We start from the raw sequence: 20,457 nt of genomic DNA, 5'->3' as shown, positions 1-20,457 counted from the left end.
TAGATATTTTGGCCCAGAGATACTCATAAGAGACCCCATGGAGACACTTAGCAACACATAGGAGGGACATTGGGACACATAGGGACACATTGTGACCCATAGGCTGACACTGGGACAAATAGGGGGACATTGGGACACAGAGGGACACCATGGATTACAGTGAGGGACAGTGATACCCGTAGAGACACATAGAGACTCTGCTGAGACCCATAAGAGACCCCATAGAGGCACATAGGGACCACAGTGAAACCCATAGATACCCATAGGAGGACATTTAAGCCCATAGATACAAATAAGAGACCCCATAGAGGCACATAGCTACCCATAGGGGGGATATTAGGACACATAGGGACACATAGTGACTCATAGGGAGACACTGGGACCCATAGGGGGACATTGGGACACATAGGGATCCCATGGATTACAGTGGGGGACAGTGAGACCCGTAGAGACACATAGGGGCTCCACTGATACCCATAAGAGACCCCATAGAGGCACATAGGGACCTCATTGAAACCCATAGATACCCATAGGAATACATTTGGGCCCAGAGATACCAATAAGAGTCCCCATAGAATCCCCAAAGTGGGCCAATGGGACACATAGGGGGGACATTCGGCACTTAGGAACACATAGTGACCCATAGGGAGACACTGGGACCCATAGGGGCTGTATGGGAGATTGGTAATCACAGCCTGAACCTCTGATTAATCAGCTGAGGCAAGTGTGGGGTCAGCTGCGGGAGCACAGGTGAGAGTCATGGAGCTGTGCTCCCGGGAGGGCTGGAGCTCGACTCCACCTCCTCTGAGACCTCATTTAAGGGCTGACCCTCACTCGAGCCGCTTTCCATTATCTTTCCGAGCTCCCTGTTACCGGGTGAGGTCCCAGAAGACTGGAGGCTTGCCAACGTGACTCCCATTTCCAAGCAAGGTTGTCAGGAGGATCCGGGCAACTCCAGGCCTGTTAGCCTGACCTCGGTGCCAGGGAAGGGAATGGAACGAATTGTCTTGAGGGAGATGACAGATGCGGCAGGTGTGGGATGAGCAGGAGATCAGACCTAGCCAGCATGGGTTCGTGAAGGGCAGCTCCTGCTTGACCAATCTGATCTCCTTCTACGATCCTGTGACCCATCTGATGGATGAAGGAAAGAAAGGCTGTTGATGTGCTCTACTTGGACTTCAGCAAAGCCTTCACAACTGTCTCCCATGCTATTCTCCTACAAAAGCTGGCAGCCCTTTTCCAACCTTGAGAATTCTGTGATTCTGTGAGGCAGCATCTCTTGGACATCGCTCTGCAGTGAAGACCGCCCCAGCTTCCTCAGCGAAGGCATCACCACTGGTGAGTTTCTCTCTCGCTTAGAACCTCTGTACATTTGTTACCATCTTTGTTACCATCTGTATAGTTACCACCTAGACAGGGGGACATAGAGAGACACTGGGACCCATAGGGACCCATAGAGACCCATAGACAGTCATTGGGAGCCATAAGGATAAATTGAGACCCATAGAGACCCCATTGAGACCCATAGTGCCTCAAACAAACCCATAGCGACCCCATAGTCACCCATAGCGCCCCATAGGAACACAAAGATACCCCATAGAGCCCCATAGACACCCCATTGTGACCCATAGGGGCCCAAAGAGACCCCAGAGCACCCCATAGCTACTCCATAGTGCCCCATAGCAGCCCATGGAGCCTCATAGACACTCCATTGTGCCCCACAGCACCCCATTGCACCCCATAGGGACCCATAGACACAGCATACTGCTCCATAGAGCCCCATAGACACCCCATAGTTCCCCACAGCACCCCATAGCAGCCCACAGTGCCCCATAGACACCACATAAGGCCCTACAGCCACACCATAGAGCCCAATTGAACCACATAGACACCCCATATCGCCCCATAGTGCCTGTAGACACCCCATAGAGCCCCATAGAGACCCACTGAACCCCATACAGACCCCATGCAGACCCCATAGAGCCCCACAGACAACCCATAGATCCCGAAAGACACCCCATAGACTCCCCATAGAGCCCCATAGGGACCTCATAGCGCCCCATAGACAACCCATTCTTCCGCATAGAGCCCCATAGCAAACCATAGCACCCCATAGTCACCCATAGCGCCCCATAGGAACCCAAGGATACCCCAAAGCACCCCATAGCCTCCCTACAGCACCGCATAGCCACCCCATAGAGCCCCAAAGACGCCACATAGTGACCCATAGCGCCCCATAGGGGCACAAAGAGACCCCAAATCATCCCATAGCTACTCCATAGTGCCCCATAGCAGCCCATGGAGCTTCATAGACACTCCCTTGTGCCCCACAGCGCCCCATTGCACCCCATAGGGACCCATAGACACCCTATACTGCTCCATAGAGCCCCATAGCACCCCATAGTGCCTCACAGCACCCCATAGCACAACATATTGCCACATAGACACCACATAAGGACATATAGCCTCGCCATAGAGCCCCACAGACATCCCATAGAGCCCCGTAGGCAACCCATTGTGCCCCATAGAGCTCCCATAGCCACCCATAGAAACTAATTTACCAAATAGACACACCATAGCGTTCCATAGACACCCCATAGAAACCTCAGAACGCCCCATAGAGCTCCATAGGCACCCCATAGAGCCCCATAGAGAACCCATAGAGGCACATAGCAACCCATAGGAGGGACATTGTGACACATAGGGACACACAGTGACCCATAGGGAGACACTGGGACCCATAGGGGGACATTGGGACGCAGAGGGACACCATGGATTACAGTGGGGGACAGTGATACCCGTAGAGACACATAGAGACTCTGCTGAGACCCATAAGAGACCCCATAGAGGCACATAGGGACCACAGTGAGACCCATAGATACCCATAGGAGGACATTTAAGCCCATAGATACAAATAAGAGACCCCATAGAGGCACATAGCTACCCATAGGGGGGATATTAGGACACATAGGGACACATAGTGACTCATAGGGAGACACTGGGACCCATAGGGGGACATTGGGACACATAGGGATCCCATGGATTACAGTGGGGGACAGTGAGACCCATAGAGACACATAGGGGCTCCACTGATACCCATAAGAGACCCCATAGAGGCACATAGGGTCCTCATTGAAACCCATAGATACCCATAGGAATACATTTGGGCCCAGAGATACCAATAAGAGTCCCCATAGAATCCCCAAAGGGGGCCAATGGGACACATAGGGGGGACATTCGGCACTTAGGAACACATAGTGACCCATAGGGAGACACTGGGACCCATAGGGGCTGTATGGGAGATTGGTAATCACAGCCTGAACCTCTGATTAATCAGCTGAGGCAAGTGTGGGGTCAGCTGCGGGAGCACAGGTGAGAGTCATGGAGCTGTGCTCCCGGGAGGGCTGGAGCTCGACTCCACCTCCTCTGAGACCTCATTTAAGGGCTGACCCTCACTCGAGCCGCTTTCCATTATCTTTCCGAGCTCCCTGTTACCGGGTGAGGTCCCAGAAGACTGGAGGCTTGCCAACGTGACTCCCATTTCCAAGCAAGGTTGTCAGGAGGATCCGGGCAACTCCAGGCCTGTTAGCCTGACCTCGGTGCCAGGGAAGGGAATGGAACGAATTGTCTTGAGGGAGATGACAGATGCGGCAGGTGTGGGATGAGCAGGAGATCAGACCTAGCCAGCATGGGTTCGTGAAGGGCAGCTCCTGCTTGACCAATCTGATCTCCTTCTACGATCCTGTGACCCATCTGATGGATGAAGGAAAGAAAGGCTGTTGATGTGCTCTACTTGGACTTCAGCAAAGCCTTCACAACTGTCTCCCATGCTATTCTCCTACAAAAGCTGGCAGCCCTTTTCCAACCTTGAGAATTCTGTGATTCTGTGAGGCAGCATCTCTTGGACATCGCTCTGCAGTGAAGACCGCCCCAGCTTCCTCAGCGAAGGCATCACCACTGGTGAGTTTCTCTCTCGCTTAGAACCTCTGTACATTTGTTACCATCTTTGTTACCATCTGTATAGTTACCACCTAGACAGGGGGACATAGAGAGACACTGGGACCCATAGGGACCCATAGAGACCCATAGACAGTCATTGGGAGCCATAAGGATAAATTGAGACCCATAGAGACCCCATTGAGACCCATAGTGCCTCAAAGAAACCCATAGCGACCCCATAGTCACCCATAGCGCCCCATAGGAACACAAAGATACCCCATAGAGCCCCATAGACACCCCATAGTGACCCATAGGGGCCCAAAGAGACCCCAGAGCACCCCATAGCTACTCCATAGTGCCCCATAGCAGCCCATGGAGCCTCATAGACACTCCATTGTGCCCCAGAGCACCCCATTGCACCCCATAGGGACCCATAGACACAGCATACTGCTCCATAGAGCCCCATAGACACCCCATAGTTCCCCACAGCACCCCATAGCAGCCCACAGTGCCCCATAGACACCACATAAGGCCCTACAGCCACACCATAGAGCCCAATTGAACCACATAGACACCCCATATCGCCCCATAGTGCCTGTAGACACCCCATAGAGCCCCATAGAGACCCACTGAACCCCATACAGACCCCATGCAGACCCCATAGAGCCCCACAGACAACCCATAGATCCCCAAAGACACCCCATAGACTCCCCATAGAGCCCCATAGGGACCTCATAGCGCCCCATAGACAACCCATTCTTCCGCATAGAGCCCCATAGCAAACCATAGCACCCCATAGTCACCCATAGCGCCCCATAGGAACCCAAGGATACCCCAAAGCACCCCATAGCCTCCCTACAGCACCGCATAGCCACCCCATAGAGCCCCAAAGACGCCCCATAGTGACCCATAGCGCCCCATAGGGGCACAAAGAGACCCCAAATCATCCCATAGCTACTCCATAGTGCCCCATAGCAGCCCATGGAGCTTCATAGACACTCCCTTGTGCCCCACAGCGCCCCATTGCACCCCATAGGGACCCATAGACACCCTATACTGCTCCATAGAGCCCCATAGCACCCCATAGTGCCTCACAGCACCCCATAGCACAACATATTGCCACATAGACACCACATAAGGACATATAGCCGCGCCATAGAGCCCCACAGACATCCCATAGAGCCCCGTAGGCAACCCATTGTGCCCCATAGAGCTCCCATAGCCACCCATAGAAACTAATTTACCAAATAGACACACCATAGCGTTCCATAGACACCCCATAGAAACCTCAGAACGCCCCATAGAGCTCCATAGGCACCCCATAGAGCCCCATAGAGAACCCATAGAGGCACATAGCAACCCATAGGAGGGACATTGTGACACATAGGGACACACAGTGACCCATAGGGAGACACTGGGACCCATAGGGTGACATTGGGACACATAGGGACACCATGGATTACAGTGGGGGACAGTGATACCCATAGAGACACATAGAGACTCTGCTGAGACCCATAAGAGACCCCATAGAGGCACATAGGGACCACACTGAAACCCATAGATACCCATAGGAGGACATTTAAGCCCATAGATAAAAATAAGAGACCCCAGAGAGGCACATAGCTACCCATAGGGGGGATATTGGGACACATAGGGACACATAGTGACCCATAGGTAGACACTGGGACCCATACAGGGACATTGGGAAACATAGAGACCCCATGGATTAAGGTGGGGGACAGTGAGACCCATAGAGGCACATAGGGACCACATTCAAACCCATAGATAACCATAGGAAGACATTTGGGCCCAGAGATACCCATAAGAGACCATATAGAGACCCCATAGAGGTACATAGCAACCCATAGTGTGGACATTGGGACACAGAGGGACCCCATGGATTACAGTGGGGAACAGTGAGACCCGTAGAGACACATAGGGGCTCCACTGATACCCATAAGAGACCCCATAGAGGCACATAGGGACCTCATTGAAACCCATAGATACCCATAGGAAGACATTTGGGCCCAGAGATACCAATAAGAGTCCCCATAGAAACCCCAAAGGAAGCCATTGGGACACATAGGGGGGACATTCGGCACTTAGGAACACATAGTGACCCATAGGGAGACACTGGGACCTATAGGGGTATATTGGGACACATAGGGACCCCATGGAACATAGTGGGGGACAGTGAGACCCATAGAGACACATAGGGACTCCGCTGTAACCCTTTAGAGACCCCAAAGAGGCACATAGGGACGTAATGTAACCTATGGATACCAATAGGTAGATATTTTGGCCCAGAGATACTCATAAGAGACCCCATGGAGACACTTAGCAACACATAGGAGGGACATTGGGACACATAGGGACACATTGTGACCCATAGGCTGACACTGGGACCAATAGGGGGACATTGGGACACATAGGGACGTCATGGATTTCAGTGTGGGACAGTGAGACCCATAGAGACACATAGAGACCTCGCTGAGACCCATAAGAGACCCCATAGAGTCACATAGGGACTGCATTGAAACCCATAGATACCCATAGGAAGACATTTGGGCCCAGAGATATCCATGAGACCCCATAGAGACCCCATAGAGACCCCATAGTGGCACATAGCAACCCTTAGGGGGGACATTGGGACACATAGGGACACATAGTGACCCATAGGGGGACATTGGGACACATAGGGATCCCATGGATTACAGTGGGGGACAGTGAGACCCATAGAAACACATAGGGACACAGCTGAGACCCATACGAGACCCCATAGAGGCACATAGGGATCACATTGAAACCCATAGGTACCCATAGGAATACATTTGGGTCCAGAGATACCCATAAGAGACCCCACAGAGGCACATAGCAACCCACAGGGGAGACGTTGGGACACATAGTGACTCATTAGTGACCCAAAGGGAGTCACTGGGACCCATATGGATACAAAGAGATGCATAGGGGGACATTGGGACACATAGGGACCCCATAGAGAAACATAGAGACACATAGGGACCCATTTAGAGGCATAATAACCCCATAGAGACCTATAGGGACAGCTAGAGACCCATAGGGATACACTGGGACCCATAGGGGCTGTGTGGGAGATTGGTAATCACAGCCTGAACCTCTGATTAATCAGCTGAGGCAAGTGTGGGGTCAGCTGCGGGAGCACAGGTGAGAGTAATGGAGCTGTGCTCCCGGGAGGGCTGGAGCTCGACTCCACCTCCTCTGAGACCTCATTTAAGGGCTGACCCTCACTCGAGCCGCTTTCCATTATCTTTCCGAGCTCCCTGTTACCGGGTGAGGTCCCAGAAGACTGGAGGCTTGCCAACGTGACTCCCATTTCCAAGCAAGGTTGTCAGGAGGATCCGGGCAACTCCAGGCCTGTTAGCCTGACCTCGGTGCCAGGGAAGGGAATGGAACGAATTGTCTTGAGGGAGATGACAGATGCGGCAGGTGTGGGATGAGCAGGAGATCAGACCTAGCCAGCATGGGTTCGTGAAGGGCAGCTCCTGCTTGACCAATCTGATCTCCTTCTACGATCCTGTGACCCATCTGATGGATGAAGGAAAGAAAGGCTGTTGATGTGCTCTACTTGGACTTCAGCAAAGCCTTCACAACTGTCTCCCATGCTATTCTCCTACAAAAGCTGGCAGCCCTTTTCCAACCTTGAGAATTCTGTGATTCTGTGAGGCAGCATCTCTTGGACATCGCTCTGCAGTGAAGACCGCCCCAGCTTCCTCAGTGAAGGCATCACCACTGGTGAGTTTCTCTCTCGCTTAGAACCTCTGTACATTTGTTACCATCTTTGTTACCATCTGTATAGTTACCACCTAGACAGGGGGACATAGAGAGACACTGGGACCCATAGGGACCCATAGAGATCCAGAGGAAGACATTGGGACTCATAGAGAGACACTGGGACCCATAGGGAAACAAAGAGACACAGAGACAGTCATTGGGAGCCATGATGATAAATTGAGACCCATAGAGACCCCATTGAGACCCATAGTGCCTCAAACAAACCCATAGCGACCCCAAAGTCACCCATAGCGCCCCATAGGAACACAAAGATACCCCATAGAGCCCCATAGACACCCCATAGTGACCCATAGGGGCCCAAAGAGACCCCATAGCACCCCATAGCTACTCCATAGTGCCCCATAGAAGCCCATGGAGCCTCATAGACACTCCATTGTGCCCCACAGCACCCCATTGCACCCCATAGGGACCCATAGACACAGCATACTGCTCCATAGAGCCCCATAGACACCCCATAGTTCCCCACAGCACCCCATAGCAGCCCACAGTGCCCCATAGACACCACATAAGGCCCTACAGCCACACCATAGAGCCCAATTGAACCACATAGACACCCCATATCGCCCCATAGTGCCTGTAGACACCCCATAGAGCCCCATAGAGACCCACTGAACCCCATACAGACCCCATGCAGACCCCATAGAGCCCCACAGACAACCCATAGATCCCCAAAGACACCCCATAGACTCCCCATAGAGCCCCATAGGGACCTCATAGCGCCCCATAGACAACCCATTCTTCCACATAGAGCCCCATAGCAAACCATAGCACCCCACAGTCACCCATAGTGCCCCATAGGAACCCAAGGATACCCCAAAGCAACCCATAGCCACCCTACAGCACCGCATAGCCACCCCATAGAGCCCCATAGACACCACATAGTGACCCATAGCGCCCCATAGGGGCACAAAGAGACCCCAAATCATCCCATAGCTACTCCACAGTGCCCCATAGCAGCCCATGGAGCCTCATAGACACTCCCTTGTGCCCCACAACGCCCCATTGCACCCCATAGGGACCCATAGACACCCTATACTGCTCCATAGAGCCCCATAGCACCTTATAGTGCCTCACAGCACCCCATAGAACAACATAGTGCCACATAGACACCACATAAGGATATATAGCCGCGCCATAGAGCCCCATAGGTAACCCATTGTGCCCCATAGATCTCCCATAGCCACCCATAGAAACTCATTTTGCCACATAGACACACCATAGCGTTCCATAGACACCCCATAGAAACCTCAGAACGCCCCATAGAACCCCATAGAGCTCCATAGGCACCCCATAGAGCCCCATAGAGAACCCATAGAGGCACATAGCAACCCATAGGGGGGACATTGGGACACATAGGGACACATAGTGACCCTTAGGGAGACACTGGGACCCATAGGGGGACATTGGGACGCATAGAGACCCCATGGATTAAGGTGGGGGACAGTGAGACCCATAGAGGCACATAGGGACCACATTGAAACCCATAGATACCCATAGGAAGACATTTGGGCCCAGAAATACCCATAAGAGACCACATAGAGACCCCATAGAGGTACATAGCAACCCATAGTGTGGACATTGGGACACAGAGTGACCCCAAAGATTACAGTGGGGAACAGTGAGACCCGTAGAGACACATAGGGGCTCCACTGATACCCATAAGAGACCCCATAGAGGCACATAGGGACCTCATTGAAACCCATAGATACCCATAGGAAGACATTTGGGCCCAGAGATACCAATAAGAGTCCCCATAGAAACCCCAAAGGAAGCCATTGGGACACATAGGGGGGACATTCGGCACTTAGGAACAAATAGTGACCCATAGGGAGACACTGGGACCCATAGGGGTATATTGGGACACATAGGGATCCCATGGAACATAGTGGGGGACAGTGAGACCCATAGAGACACATAGGGACTCCGCTGTAACCCTTAAGAGACCCCATAGAGGCACATAGGGACGTAATGTAACCTATGGATACCAATAGGTAGATATTTTGGCCCAGAGATACTCATAAGAGACCCCATAGAGGCACATAGGGACCACATTGAAACCCATAGGTACCCATAGGAATGCATTGGGCTGGAAATTGAGCTTTTGGGGCAGGAGATGGCACTTGTGGGGCGTAAGGTGGAACTTATGGGGCAGGAGGTGGAACTTGTGGAGCAGGAGGTGGCACTTGTGGGGCGGGAGGTTGGAGTTGTTGGGCAGGAGGTGGCATTTTGAGGCAGAAGGTGGCATTTGTGTGGCAGGAGGTGGCAATTGTGGGGCACGAGTTGGAAATTGTTGGGCAGGAGGTGGAAGTTTTGGGGCAGGGTTTGGCAGTTGTAGGGCGGGAGGTGGCACTTGTGGGCCAGGAGGTGGAAGTTGTAGGGCAGGAGGTGGCACTTGTGGGGCGGGAGGTGGCACTTCTGGGGCAGGAAATGGAGCTTTTAGGGCAGGAGGTGGAACTTGTGCAGAAGGAGGTGGTACTTGTTGGGCGGAAATTGGAACTTGTTGGGAGGGAAGAGGTACTTGTGGGGCAGGAAGTGGCTCTTGTGGGGCAGGAGCTGGCACTTGTGGGGCAGGAGGTTGCACTTGTGGGTCAGGAGGAGGAAGTTGGTCAGTCAGTGACACTTGTGGGGCAGGAGGTGGATTATTTGGGGGGGAGGAGGCAGTGGTGTGGACAAATGTGGCACTTCAGGGGAATGAGCTGGCACTTGTGGGGCAGAAATTGGCACTTATGGGGCAGGAGGATGTCTTTGTCGGTCAGGAGGTGGCACCTGTGAGCAGGAAGTGGATGATGTAGTGCAGGAGCTGGCACTTGAGAAGCATGAGCTGGCACATGTCGGGCAGGAATTGGCACTTGTGGGGCAGGTGGTGGCACTTGTTGGGTGGGAGGTGGACGATGTAGGGCAGGAGGTGGCACTTGTGGAGCAGGAGGTGGAAGTTGCATTGCAGGATTTGGCATTTGTGGGTTGGGAGTTGGCACTTGTGGGGCATGAGGTGGAATTTGTGGGGTGGTAGGTGGAACATGTGGGGCAGGAGCTGGCACTTGTGGGGCAGGATGTGGCACACATTGCCAGGAGTCGGCACTTGTGTGGCGGGATGTTGAAGTTGTGGGGCGGGAGGTGGCACTTGTGGAACAGGAATTGTCACTTGTGGGGGAGGAGGTGGATGATGTGGGGCAGGAGGTGGCACTTGTGGGGCAGGAGGTGGCACTTGTGGGGCAGGAAGTTGATGATGTGGGGCATGAGCTGGCATTTGTAAAGCATGAGCTGGCACTTGTGAAGCAGGAATTGGCACTTTTGGGGCAGGAGGTGGAACTTGTGGGGTGGGTGGTGGAATTTGTGGGGTGGGAGGTGAAACTTGTAAGGCAGGAGTTGGCACATGTGGGGGGGGAAATGGCACTTGTGGGGCAGGAAATGGCACCAGTGGGGTAGGATTTGGAACCTGTGGGGTAAGAAATGGCACTTGTTGGGCAGGAGGTGGCACTTGTGGGGCGGAAGTGGAACTTGTTTGTCATGTGGCCACAATTGTTGGGCGGGAGGTGGCAATTGTGGGGCAGGAGGTGGCAATTGTGGGGCGGGAGGTGGAAGTTGTGGGGCGGGAGGTGGCACCTGTGGGGCTTGAGGTGGATCTTTTTGTGCAGGAGGTGGCGCTTGTGGGGCTGGAGTTGGATGTTGTGGAGCCGGAAATTTGTAGGGCACAGGTGGATGTTGTGGGGCATGATTAGGCACTTATGGGGCTGGAGGTGGCACTTGTGGGGCGGAAGTGGAACTTGTAAGACAGGAGGTGGAAATTGTTGTGGTGGGAGTTGGAAGTTGTGAGGCAGGAGGAGGCACTTGTGGGGCGGGAGATGTAACTTGTGGGGCAGGAGGTGGCACTTGTGGGGTGGGAGGTAGATGATGTGGGGCAGGAGGTGGCACTTGTGGAGCAGGAGTTGGAAGTTGCAGAACAGGAGTTGGAAGTTGCAGAACAGGATTTGGCACTTGTGTGGCGGGATGTTGAAGTTGTGGGGCGGGAGGTGGCATTTGTGGGGCTGGAACTGGCTCTTGTGGGCCGTGAGGTAGAAGTTGTGGGGCTGAAAATGGCACTTGTGGGGCAGGAGTTAGCACATGTGTGACAGGAGGTGGCACTTGTGGGGCAGGAGCTGGCACTTCAGGGGAGTGAGCTGGCACTTGTAGGGCATGAATTGGCACTTGTGGTGCAGGGGGTGGATGATGTGGGGCAGGAGGTGGTCGTTGTGGGGCAGGAGGTGGTTGTTGTGGGGCAGGAGGTGGCACTTGTGGGGCAGAAGGTGGATGATGTGGGACAGGACCTGGCACTTGTGGGGCATGAGCTGGCACTTGTGGGGCAGGAATTGGCACTTGTGGGGCAGGAGGTGGCACTTGTTGGGTGGGAGTGGACGATGTGGGGCAGGAGTTGGCACTTGTGGGGCAGGATGTGGCACACGTTGGGCAGGAGTCGGCACTTGTGTGGCGGGATGTTGAAGTTGTGGGGCAGGAGGTTGCACTTGTGTGTCAGGAGGAGGAAGTTGCGGTCAGTGACACTTGTGGGGCAGGAGGTGGATTATTTTGGGGGGGAGGTGGCAGTGGTGTGGCAAAATGTGGCACTTGTGGGGCAGAAGCTGGCACTTCAGGGGAATGAGCTGGCACTTGTAGGGCAGGAATTGGCACTTGTGGGGCAGGAGGTGGATGATGTGGGGCAGGAGGTGGTCATTGTGGGGCAGGAGGTGGAACTTGTGGGGCAGGAGGTGGAATTTGTGGCGTGGTAGGTGGCACTTGTGGGACAGGAACTGGCACTTCTGGGGCGGGAGGTGGAAGATGTGGGGCAGGAAATGGCATATGTGGGGCAGGAGTTGGCACATGTGGGACAGGAGGTGGCACTTGTGGGGCAGGAAATGGCACCTGTGGGGCAGGAGTTGGCACATGTGGGACAGGAATTGGAACCTGTGGGGTAAGAAATGGCAATTGTTGGGCAGGAGGTGGCAGTTGTGGGGCGGGAAGTGGATGATGTGGTGCAGGAGCTGGCACTTGTGAAGCCTGAGCTGGCACTTGTGGGGCAGGAAGTGGAACTTGTAAGACAGGAGGTGGAAATTGTGGGGCGGAATGTAAAGTTGTGGGGCAGGAGGTGGCACTTGCGGGTCAGGTGTTGGCACTTGTGGGGCAGGAGATGTAACTTGAGGGGAGGGGGTGGAAGTTGTGGGGCGGGAGGTGGCACTTGTGGGGCAGGAGGTGGCACTTGTGGGGAGGGATGTGGCACTTGTGGGGCCGGAGGTGGCACTTGTGGGTCAGGAGGTGGATGATGTGGGGCAGGAGTTGGCACTTGTGGAGCAGGAGGTAAAAGTTGCGGGGCAGGATTTGGCACTTGTGGGGCAGGATGTGGCACACGTTGGGCAGGAGTTGGCACTTGTATGGCGGGATGTTGAAGTTGTGGGGCGGCAGGTGGCATTTGTGGGGCTGGAACTGGCACTTGTGGGGCAGGAGGTGGCACTTGTGGGGCAAGAAATGGCACTTGTGGGGCAGGAGTTGGCACTTGTGGGTCAGGTGGTGGCACTTGTGGTGTGGGAGGTGGCACTTGTGGAATTGGTGTTGGAACTAGTGCGGCAGAAGGTGGAAGTTGTGGGGAAGTATTTGGCACTTGTGGGGCAAGAGGTGGCACTTGTGGGGCAGGAGGTGGTCCTTGTGGGACGAGAGGTGGAACTTGTTGGGCAGGAGGTGGAACTTATGGGGCGTTACGTGGAAGTTGTGGGGCGGGAGGTGGCACCTGTGGAAATGGAGATGGCACTAGTGGGGCAGGTAGTGGCACTTGTGTGGCAGGATATGGAACTTATGGGGCAGGAGTTGACACTTTTGGGGCAGGAGGTGGAAGTTGTGGGGCTGGACGTGGCTCTTGTGGGGTGGGAGTTGGCATTTTGGGGAGGGTGGTGGCACTTGTTGGGCAGGAGGTGGCACTTGTGGGGCAAGAGGTGGCACTTGTGGGGCAGGAGGTGGTCCTTGTGGGATGAGAGGTGGCACTTGTTGGGCAGGAGGTGGAACTTATGGGGTGTTACGTGGAAGTTGTGGGGCGGGAGGTGGCTCTTTTGAGCCAGGAGGTGGCTCTTGTGGGGCGGGAGGTGGCACTTGTGGGTCGGGAGGTGGCACTACTGGGGCAGGAGGTGGAAGTTGTGGAGTGGGAGGTTGAAGTTGTGGAGCGGGAGGTGGCACTTGTGGGGCGAAAGGTGGCATTTGTGGGGCAGGAGGTTGCACTTGTGGGGCAGGAGGTGGCACTTGTGGGGCAGAAATTGGAACTTGTTGGGAGGGAAGAGGTACTTGTGGGGCAGGAAGTGGCTCTTGTCGGGCAGGAGCTGGCACTTGTAGGGCAGGAGGTTGCACTTGTGGGTCAGGAGGAGGAAGTTGGGCGGTCAGTGACACTTGTGGGGCAGGAGGTGGATTATTTTGGCGGGGAGGTGGCAGTGGTGTGGACAAATGTGGAACTTGTGGGGCAGGAGCTGGTACTTCAGGGGAATGAGCTGGCACTTGTAGGGCAGGAATTGGCACTTGTAAGGCAGGAGGTGGAACTTGTGGGGTGGGAGGTGGCACTTGTGGGATGCGAGGTGGCACTTGTGGGGCAGGAGGTGGCTGTTGTTGGGCGAGAGGTGGGACTTGTGTAACAAGAGGTGGAAATTGTGCGGTGGGATGTGGCACTTGTGGGGCTGGGGGCGGGACTTGTGGGGCAGTGTGTGGCACTTGAGGGGCGGGAGGTGGCACTTGTGGGTCAGGAGGTGGCACTTGTGGGGCCGGAGGTGGAAGTTGTGGGGCAGTAGGTTGCACTTGTGCGTGGGAGGTGGATGTTGTGGGGCAGGAAATGGCACCTGTGGGGCAGGAGGTGGCGCTTTTGGGGGAGGTGGTGGCATTTGTTGGGCGAGAGGTGAAACTTATGGGGCAGGAGGTGGCGCTTGTAGGTCAAGAGGTGGAACTTGTTGGGCAGGAGGTGACACTTGTGGGGCAGGAGGTGTCAGTTGTTTGGTGGGAGGTGGCACTTGTGGGGCAGGAGGTGTCAGTAGTTTGGCGGGAGGTGGCACTTGTAGGGCAGGAGTTGGCACTTGTGGGGCAGGAGGTGGCACTTGTGGGGCAGGAGGTGGCACCTGTGAGGCAAGAGCTGGCACTTGTGGGGCAGGAGCTGGCACTTGTGGGGCAGGAATTGGCACTTGTGGGGCAGAAGGAGGATGGTGTGGGGCATGGGGCTGCCTTTGTGGGGTTGGAGGTGGCACTTTTGGGGCAGGAAGTTGATGATGTGGGGCAGGAGCTGGCATTTGTGAAGCATGAGCTGGCAATTGTGAAGCAGGAATTGGCACTTGTAAGGCAGGAGGTGGCACTTGTGGGGCAGGAAGTGGCTCTTGTCGGGCAGGAGCTGGCACTTGTGGGGCAGGAGGTTGCACTTGTGCGTCAGGAGGAGGAAGTTGGGCGGTCAGTGACACTTGTGGGGCAGGAGGTGGATTATTTGGGGGGGAGGTGGCAGTGGTGTGGCAAAATGTGGCACTTGTGGGGCAGGAGCTGGCACTTCAGGGGAATGAGCTGGCACTTGTAGGGCAGGAATTGGCACTTGTGGGGCAGGAGGTGGTCGTTGTGGGGCAGGAGGTGGCACTTGTGGGGCAGGAAATGGCACCAGTGGGGTAGGATTTGGAACCTGTGGGGTAAGAAATGGCACTTGTTGGGCAGGAGGTGGCACTTGTGGGGCAGGAATTGGCACTTGTGGGGCAGGAGGTGGATGATGTGGGGCAGGAGGCTGTCTTTGTGGGGTTGGAGGTGACACTTGTGGGGCAGGAAGTTGATGATGTGGGGCAGGAGCTGGCACTTGTGAAACATGAGCTGGCACTTGTGAAGCAGGAATGGGCACTTGTAAGGCAGGAGGTGGAACTTGTGGGGCGGGATGTGGCACTTGCGGGATGCGAGGTGGCACTTGTGGGGCAGGAGTTGGCACTTGTGGGTCAGGTGGTGGTACTTCTGGGGCAGGATCGGGCACTTGTGGGGCAGGATGTGGAAGCTGTGGGACGGGAGGTGGAAGTTGTGGGGCAAGAATTGGCAATTGTGGGGCAAGAAGTGGCAATTGTGGGGCAGAGGGTGGCACTTGTACGGCAGGAGGTGGCACTTGTGGGACAGGACGTGGCAATTGGGAAGGACGTGGCACTTGTGGGGTGGGAGGTGGCACTTGTGGGGCAGGAGGTTGCACTTGTGCGTCAGGAGGAGGAAGTTGGGCGGTCAGTGACACTTGTGGGGCAGGAGGTGGATTATTTGGGGGGGAGGTGGCAGTGGTGTGGCAAAATGTGGCACTTGTGGGGCAGGAGCTGGCACTTCAGGGGAATGAGCTGGCACTTGTAGGGCAGGAATTGGCACTTGTGGGGCAGGAGGTGGTCGTTGTGGGGCAGGAGGTGGCACTTGTGGGGCAGGAAATGGCACCAGTGGGGTAGGATTTGGAACCTGTGGGGTAAGAAATGGCACTTGTTGGGCAGGAGGTGGCACTTGTGGGGCAGGAATTGGCACTTGTGGGGCAGGAGGTGGATGATGTGGGGCAGGAGGCTGTCTTTGTGGGGTTGGAGGTGACACTTGTGGGGCAGGAAGTTGATGATGTGGGGCAGGAGCTGGCACTTGTGAAACATGAGCTGGCACTTGTGAAGCAGGAATGGGCACTTGTAAGGCAGGAGGTGGAACTTGTGGGGCGGGATGTGGCACTTGCGGGATGCGAGGTGGCACTTGTGGGGCAGGAGTTGGCACTTGTGGGTCAGGTGGTGGTACTTCTGGGGCAGGATCGGGCACTTGTGGGGCAGGATGTGGAAGCTGTGGGACGGGAGGTGGAAGTTGTGGGGCAAGAATTGGCAATTGTGGGGCAAGAAGTGGCAATTGTGGGGCAGAGGGTGGCACTTGTACGGCAGGAGGTGGCACTTGTGGGACAGGACGTGGCAATTGGGAAGGACGTGGCACTTGTGTGGCGGGAGGTGGCACTTGTGGGGCAGGAGGTGGCACTTGTGGGGCAGGAGGAGGCTGTTGTAGGGCGGGAGGTGGGACTTGTGTAACAAGAGGTGGAAATTGTGCGGTGGGATGTGGCACTTGTGGGGCAGGAGGTGGCACTTGTGGGGCAGGAGGAGGCTGTTGTTGGGCGGGAGGTGGAAGTTGTGGGTCAAGAGGTGACATTTGTGGAACAGGAGGTGGATGATGTGGGGCAGGAGGTAGCAATTTTGGGCCGGGACGTGGCACTAGTGGGGCGAGATGTTGCACTTGTTGGGCGGGAGGTGGCACTTTTGGGGCATAAGGTGAAAATTGAGGGACATGAGGTGGCACTTGTGGGGCAGGAGTTGGCACTTGCGGGGCGAGAGTTGGCACTTGTGGGGCAGGAGGTTGCACTTGTGGGGTGGGATGTGGTACTTGTGGGGCGGGAGGTGGCACTTGTTGGGGGGGTGGTGGCAATTGTGGGGCAGGAGGTGGCACTTGTTGGGCGAGAATTGCAATTGTGAGACGGGAGGTGGCAATTGTGGGTCACGTAGTGGCACTTCTGGGTCAGGAGGAGGTACTTGTGGGGCGGGCGGTGGAACTGGTGGGGCTGGAGGTGGCACTTGTTGGGTGGGAGGTGGCACTTGTGGGGCAAGAGGTGGCAATTTTGGAGCAGGACGTGGATTATGTGGGGCAGGAGGTGGCACTTGTGGGGCAGGATGTGGAAGTTGTGGGTCAGGAGGTGACATTTGTGGAACAGGAGGTGGATGATGTGGGGAAAGAGGTGGATGATGTGGAACAGTAGGTGGCACCTGTGGGGCAGGAGATGGCACTTGTGGGGCGGGAGGTAAAAATTGTGGGGTGGGAGGTGGAAATTGTGGGGCAAGGGGTGGCAGTTGCGGGGCTGGGGGCGGCACTTGTGGGGCAGTGTGTGGCACTTGAAGGGCTGGAGGTGGCACTTGTGGGGCAGGAGGTGGCACTTGTGGGGCGGGATGTGGCAGTTGTGGGGCAGATGATGACACCTGTGGGGCGGGAGGTGGATGTTTTGGGGAAGGAGGTTAAAGTTGTGGGGAGGGTGGTGGCACTTGTGGGGCAGGAGGTGGCACTAGTGGGGCAGGAGTTGGCACTTGTGGGCTGGGTCATAGCACTTGTTGGGCAGGGGTTGGCACTTGTGGGGCAGGAAAAGTTTCTTGTGGGGCAAGAAGTGGCTCTTGAAGGGCAGGAGGTGGCACTTGTGGGGCAGGAGTTAATTCTTGTGGATCTGGAGGTGGCACTTGTGGGCCTGGAGGTTGCACTTGTGAGGCGGGAGGTGGAAGTTGTGGGGCGGGTGGTGGCAGTTGTGGGGCTGGAGGTATCACTTGTGCGGCAGGAAGTGGCACTTGTGAAGCAGAAGGTGGCACTTGTGGGGAAGAGGTAGCACTTGATGGGCAGGAGCTGGCACTTGTGGGGCAGAAGTTGGCAGATGTGGGTCGGGAGGTGGCACTTGTGGGGCAGGAGGTGGAACTTGTGGGGCGGGAGGTGGCACTTGTGGGGCAGGAGTTGGATTTGTGGGGCGGGTTGTGGCACTTCTGTGGCGGGAGGTGGCACTTGTGGGGCGTGAGGTGGAAGTAGTGGGGCGGCAGGTGGCAATTGTGGGTCAGGAGGAGGCATTTGTGAGGCAGGAGGTGGATGATGTGGGGCAGGAGTTGGCACTTGTTCGGCAGGAGTTGGCACTTGTGGGGCAGGAGGAGGCACTTGTGTGGCAGGAGGAGGCACTTGTGGGGCAGGAGGTGGCACTTGTGGGGCAGGAAGAGGCTGTTGTCAGGCGGGAAGTGGAAGTTGTGGGGCGGGAGGTGGCACTTGTGGGGCTGGATGTGGAAGTTGTGTGGCAGGATTTGACACTTCTGGGGCTGCAGGTGGCACTTGTGGGGTGGGTGGTAGAACTTGTGGGGGGTGAGGTGTAACTTGTGGAGCGGGAGGTGACAACTGTGGGACAGGAGGAGGCACTTGTGGGTCGGGAGGTGGCAATTTAAGGCGGGAGGTGGCAGTTGTGGGGCGGGAGGTGGAAGTTGTGCGGCACGATTTAGCACTTCTGTGGCTGGAGGCGGCACTTGTGGGGCCGGAGGTGGCACTTGTGGGGCGGGAAATGGAACTTGTGGGGCAGCACGTGGCACTAGTTGAGCAGGAGGTGGAAATTGTGGGGCGGGAGGTGAATGATATGAGGCAGGAGGTAGCGGTTGTGGGGCAGGAGGTGGCACTTATGGGGCAGGAGATGGTATTTGTTGTGCAGTAGGTGGCACTTGTGGAGTGGGAGATGGAAGTTGTGGGGCAGGAGGTGACACTTGTGGGGCGGTTGGTGGATGATGTGGGGCAGGAGTTGGCACTTGTGGGGCAGGAGGTGGAAGTTGCAGGGCAGGATTTGGCATTTGTGGGGCAGGAGGTGGCACCTGTTGGGCAAGAGGTGGCACTTGTGGGGCAGGAGGTGGCACTTGTGGGGCATGAGCTGGCACTTGTGGGGCAGGAATTGGCACTTGTGGGGCAGGAGGTGGATGATGTGGGGCAGGAGGCTGTCTTTGTGGGGTTGGAGGTGGCACTTGTGGGGCAGGAAGTTGATGATGTGGGGCAGGAGCTGGCAGGAGCTGGGAGGTGGAAGTTGTGGGGCGGCAGGTGGCAATTGTGGATCAGGAGGAGGCATTTGTGAGGCAGGAGGTGGATGATGTGGGGCAGGAGGTGGCACTTGTGGGGCAGGAGGTGGATGATGTGGGGCAGGAGGTGGCACTTGTGGGGAAGTAGGTGGCACTTGTGGGGCAGGAGGTGGCACTTGTGTGGCAGGAGGAGGCACTTGTGGGGCAGAAGGTGGCACTTGTGGGGCAGGAGGTGGAAGTTGTGGGTCAGGAGGTGACATTTGTGGAACAGGAGGTGGATGATGTGGGGAAGGAGGTGGATGATGTGGAACAGTAGGTGGCACCTGTGGGGCAGGAGATGGCGCTTATGGGGCAGGAGATGGTATTTGTTGTGCAGTAGGTGGCACTTTGGAGTGGGAGATGGAAGTTGTGGGGCAGGAGGTGGCAATTGTGGTCCGGGAGCTGGCACTATTGGGGCAGGAGCTGGAAGTTGTGGGTCAGGAGGTGGCACTTGTGGGGCAGGAGGTGGCACTTGTGGGGCAGTTGGTGGATGATGTGGGGCAGGAGTTGGCACTTGTGGGGTAATGGTTGGCACTTGTGGGGTGGGAGGAGGCACTTGTGGGGCGGGGGGTGGCATTTGCTGGGTGGGAAGTGGCAGTTGTGGGGCAGTAGGTTGAAGGTTTGGGGCAGGAGGTGGCACTTGTGGGGTGGAAGGTAAGAAGATTTGGGGTGTGACGTGGAAGTAGTGGGGCGGGAGGTGGCACTTGTGGGGCGGGAGGTGGCACTTGTTGGGCAGGAGTTGGCACTTGTGTGGCTGGAGGTTGAAGCTGTGGGGCGAGAGGTAACACTTGTGGGGCAGGAGTTGGCACTTGTGGGTCAGGTGGTGGCACATGTGGGGCGGGGGTCGACGTTGTGGGGCAAGAGGTGTAACTTGTGGGGCAAGAGGTGTAACTTGTGGGGCAGGAGGTGTAACTTGTGGGGCAGGAGGTGGCTATAGAGGGGCGGGAGGTGGCACTTTTGTGGCGGGAGGTGGCACTTGTGGGGCAGGAGATGGCAATTGTGGAGCAGGACGTGGAAGTTGCGCGTCAGGATTTGGCACTTGTGGGGCGGGAGATGGCACTTGTGGGGCAGG

This window comes from Coturnix japonica, chromosome 23 (genome assembly GCF_054131305.1).
Source record: "Coturnix japonica strain WE chromosome 23, WE-NBRP24, whole genome shotgun sequence".
Lineage (NCBI taxonomy): Eukaryota > Metazoa > Chordata > Aves > Galliformes > Phasianidae > Coturnix > Coturnix japonica.
This window is presented reverse-complemented; position numbering follows the sequence as displayed.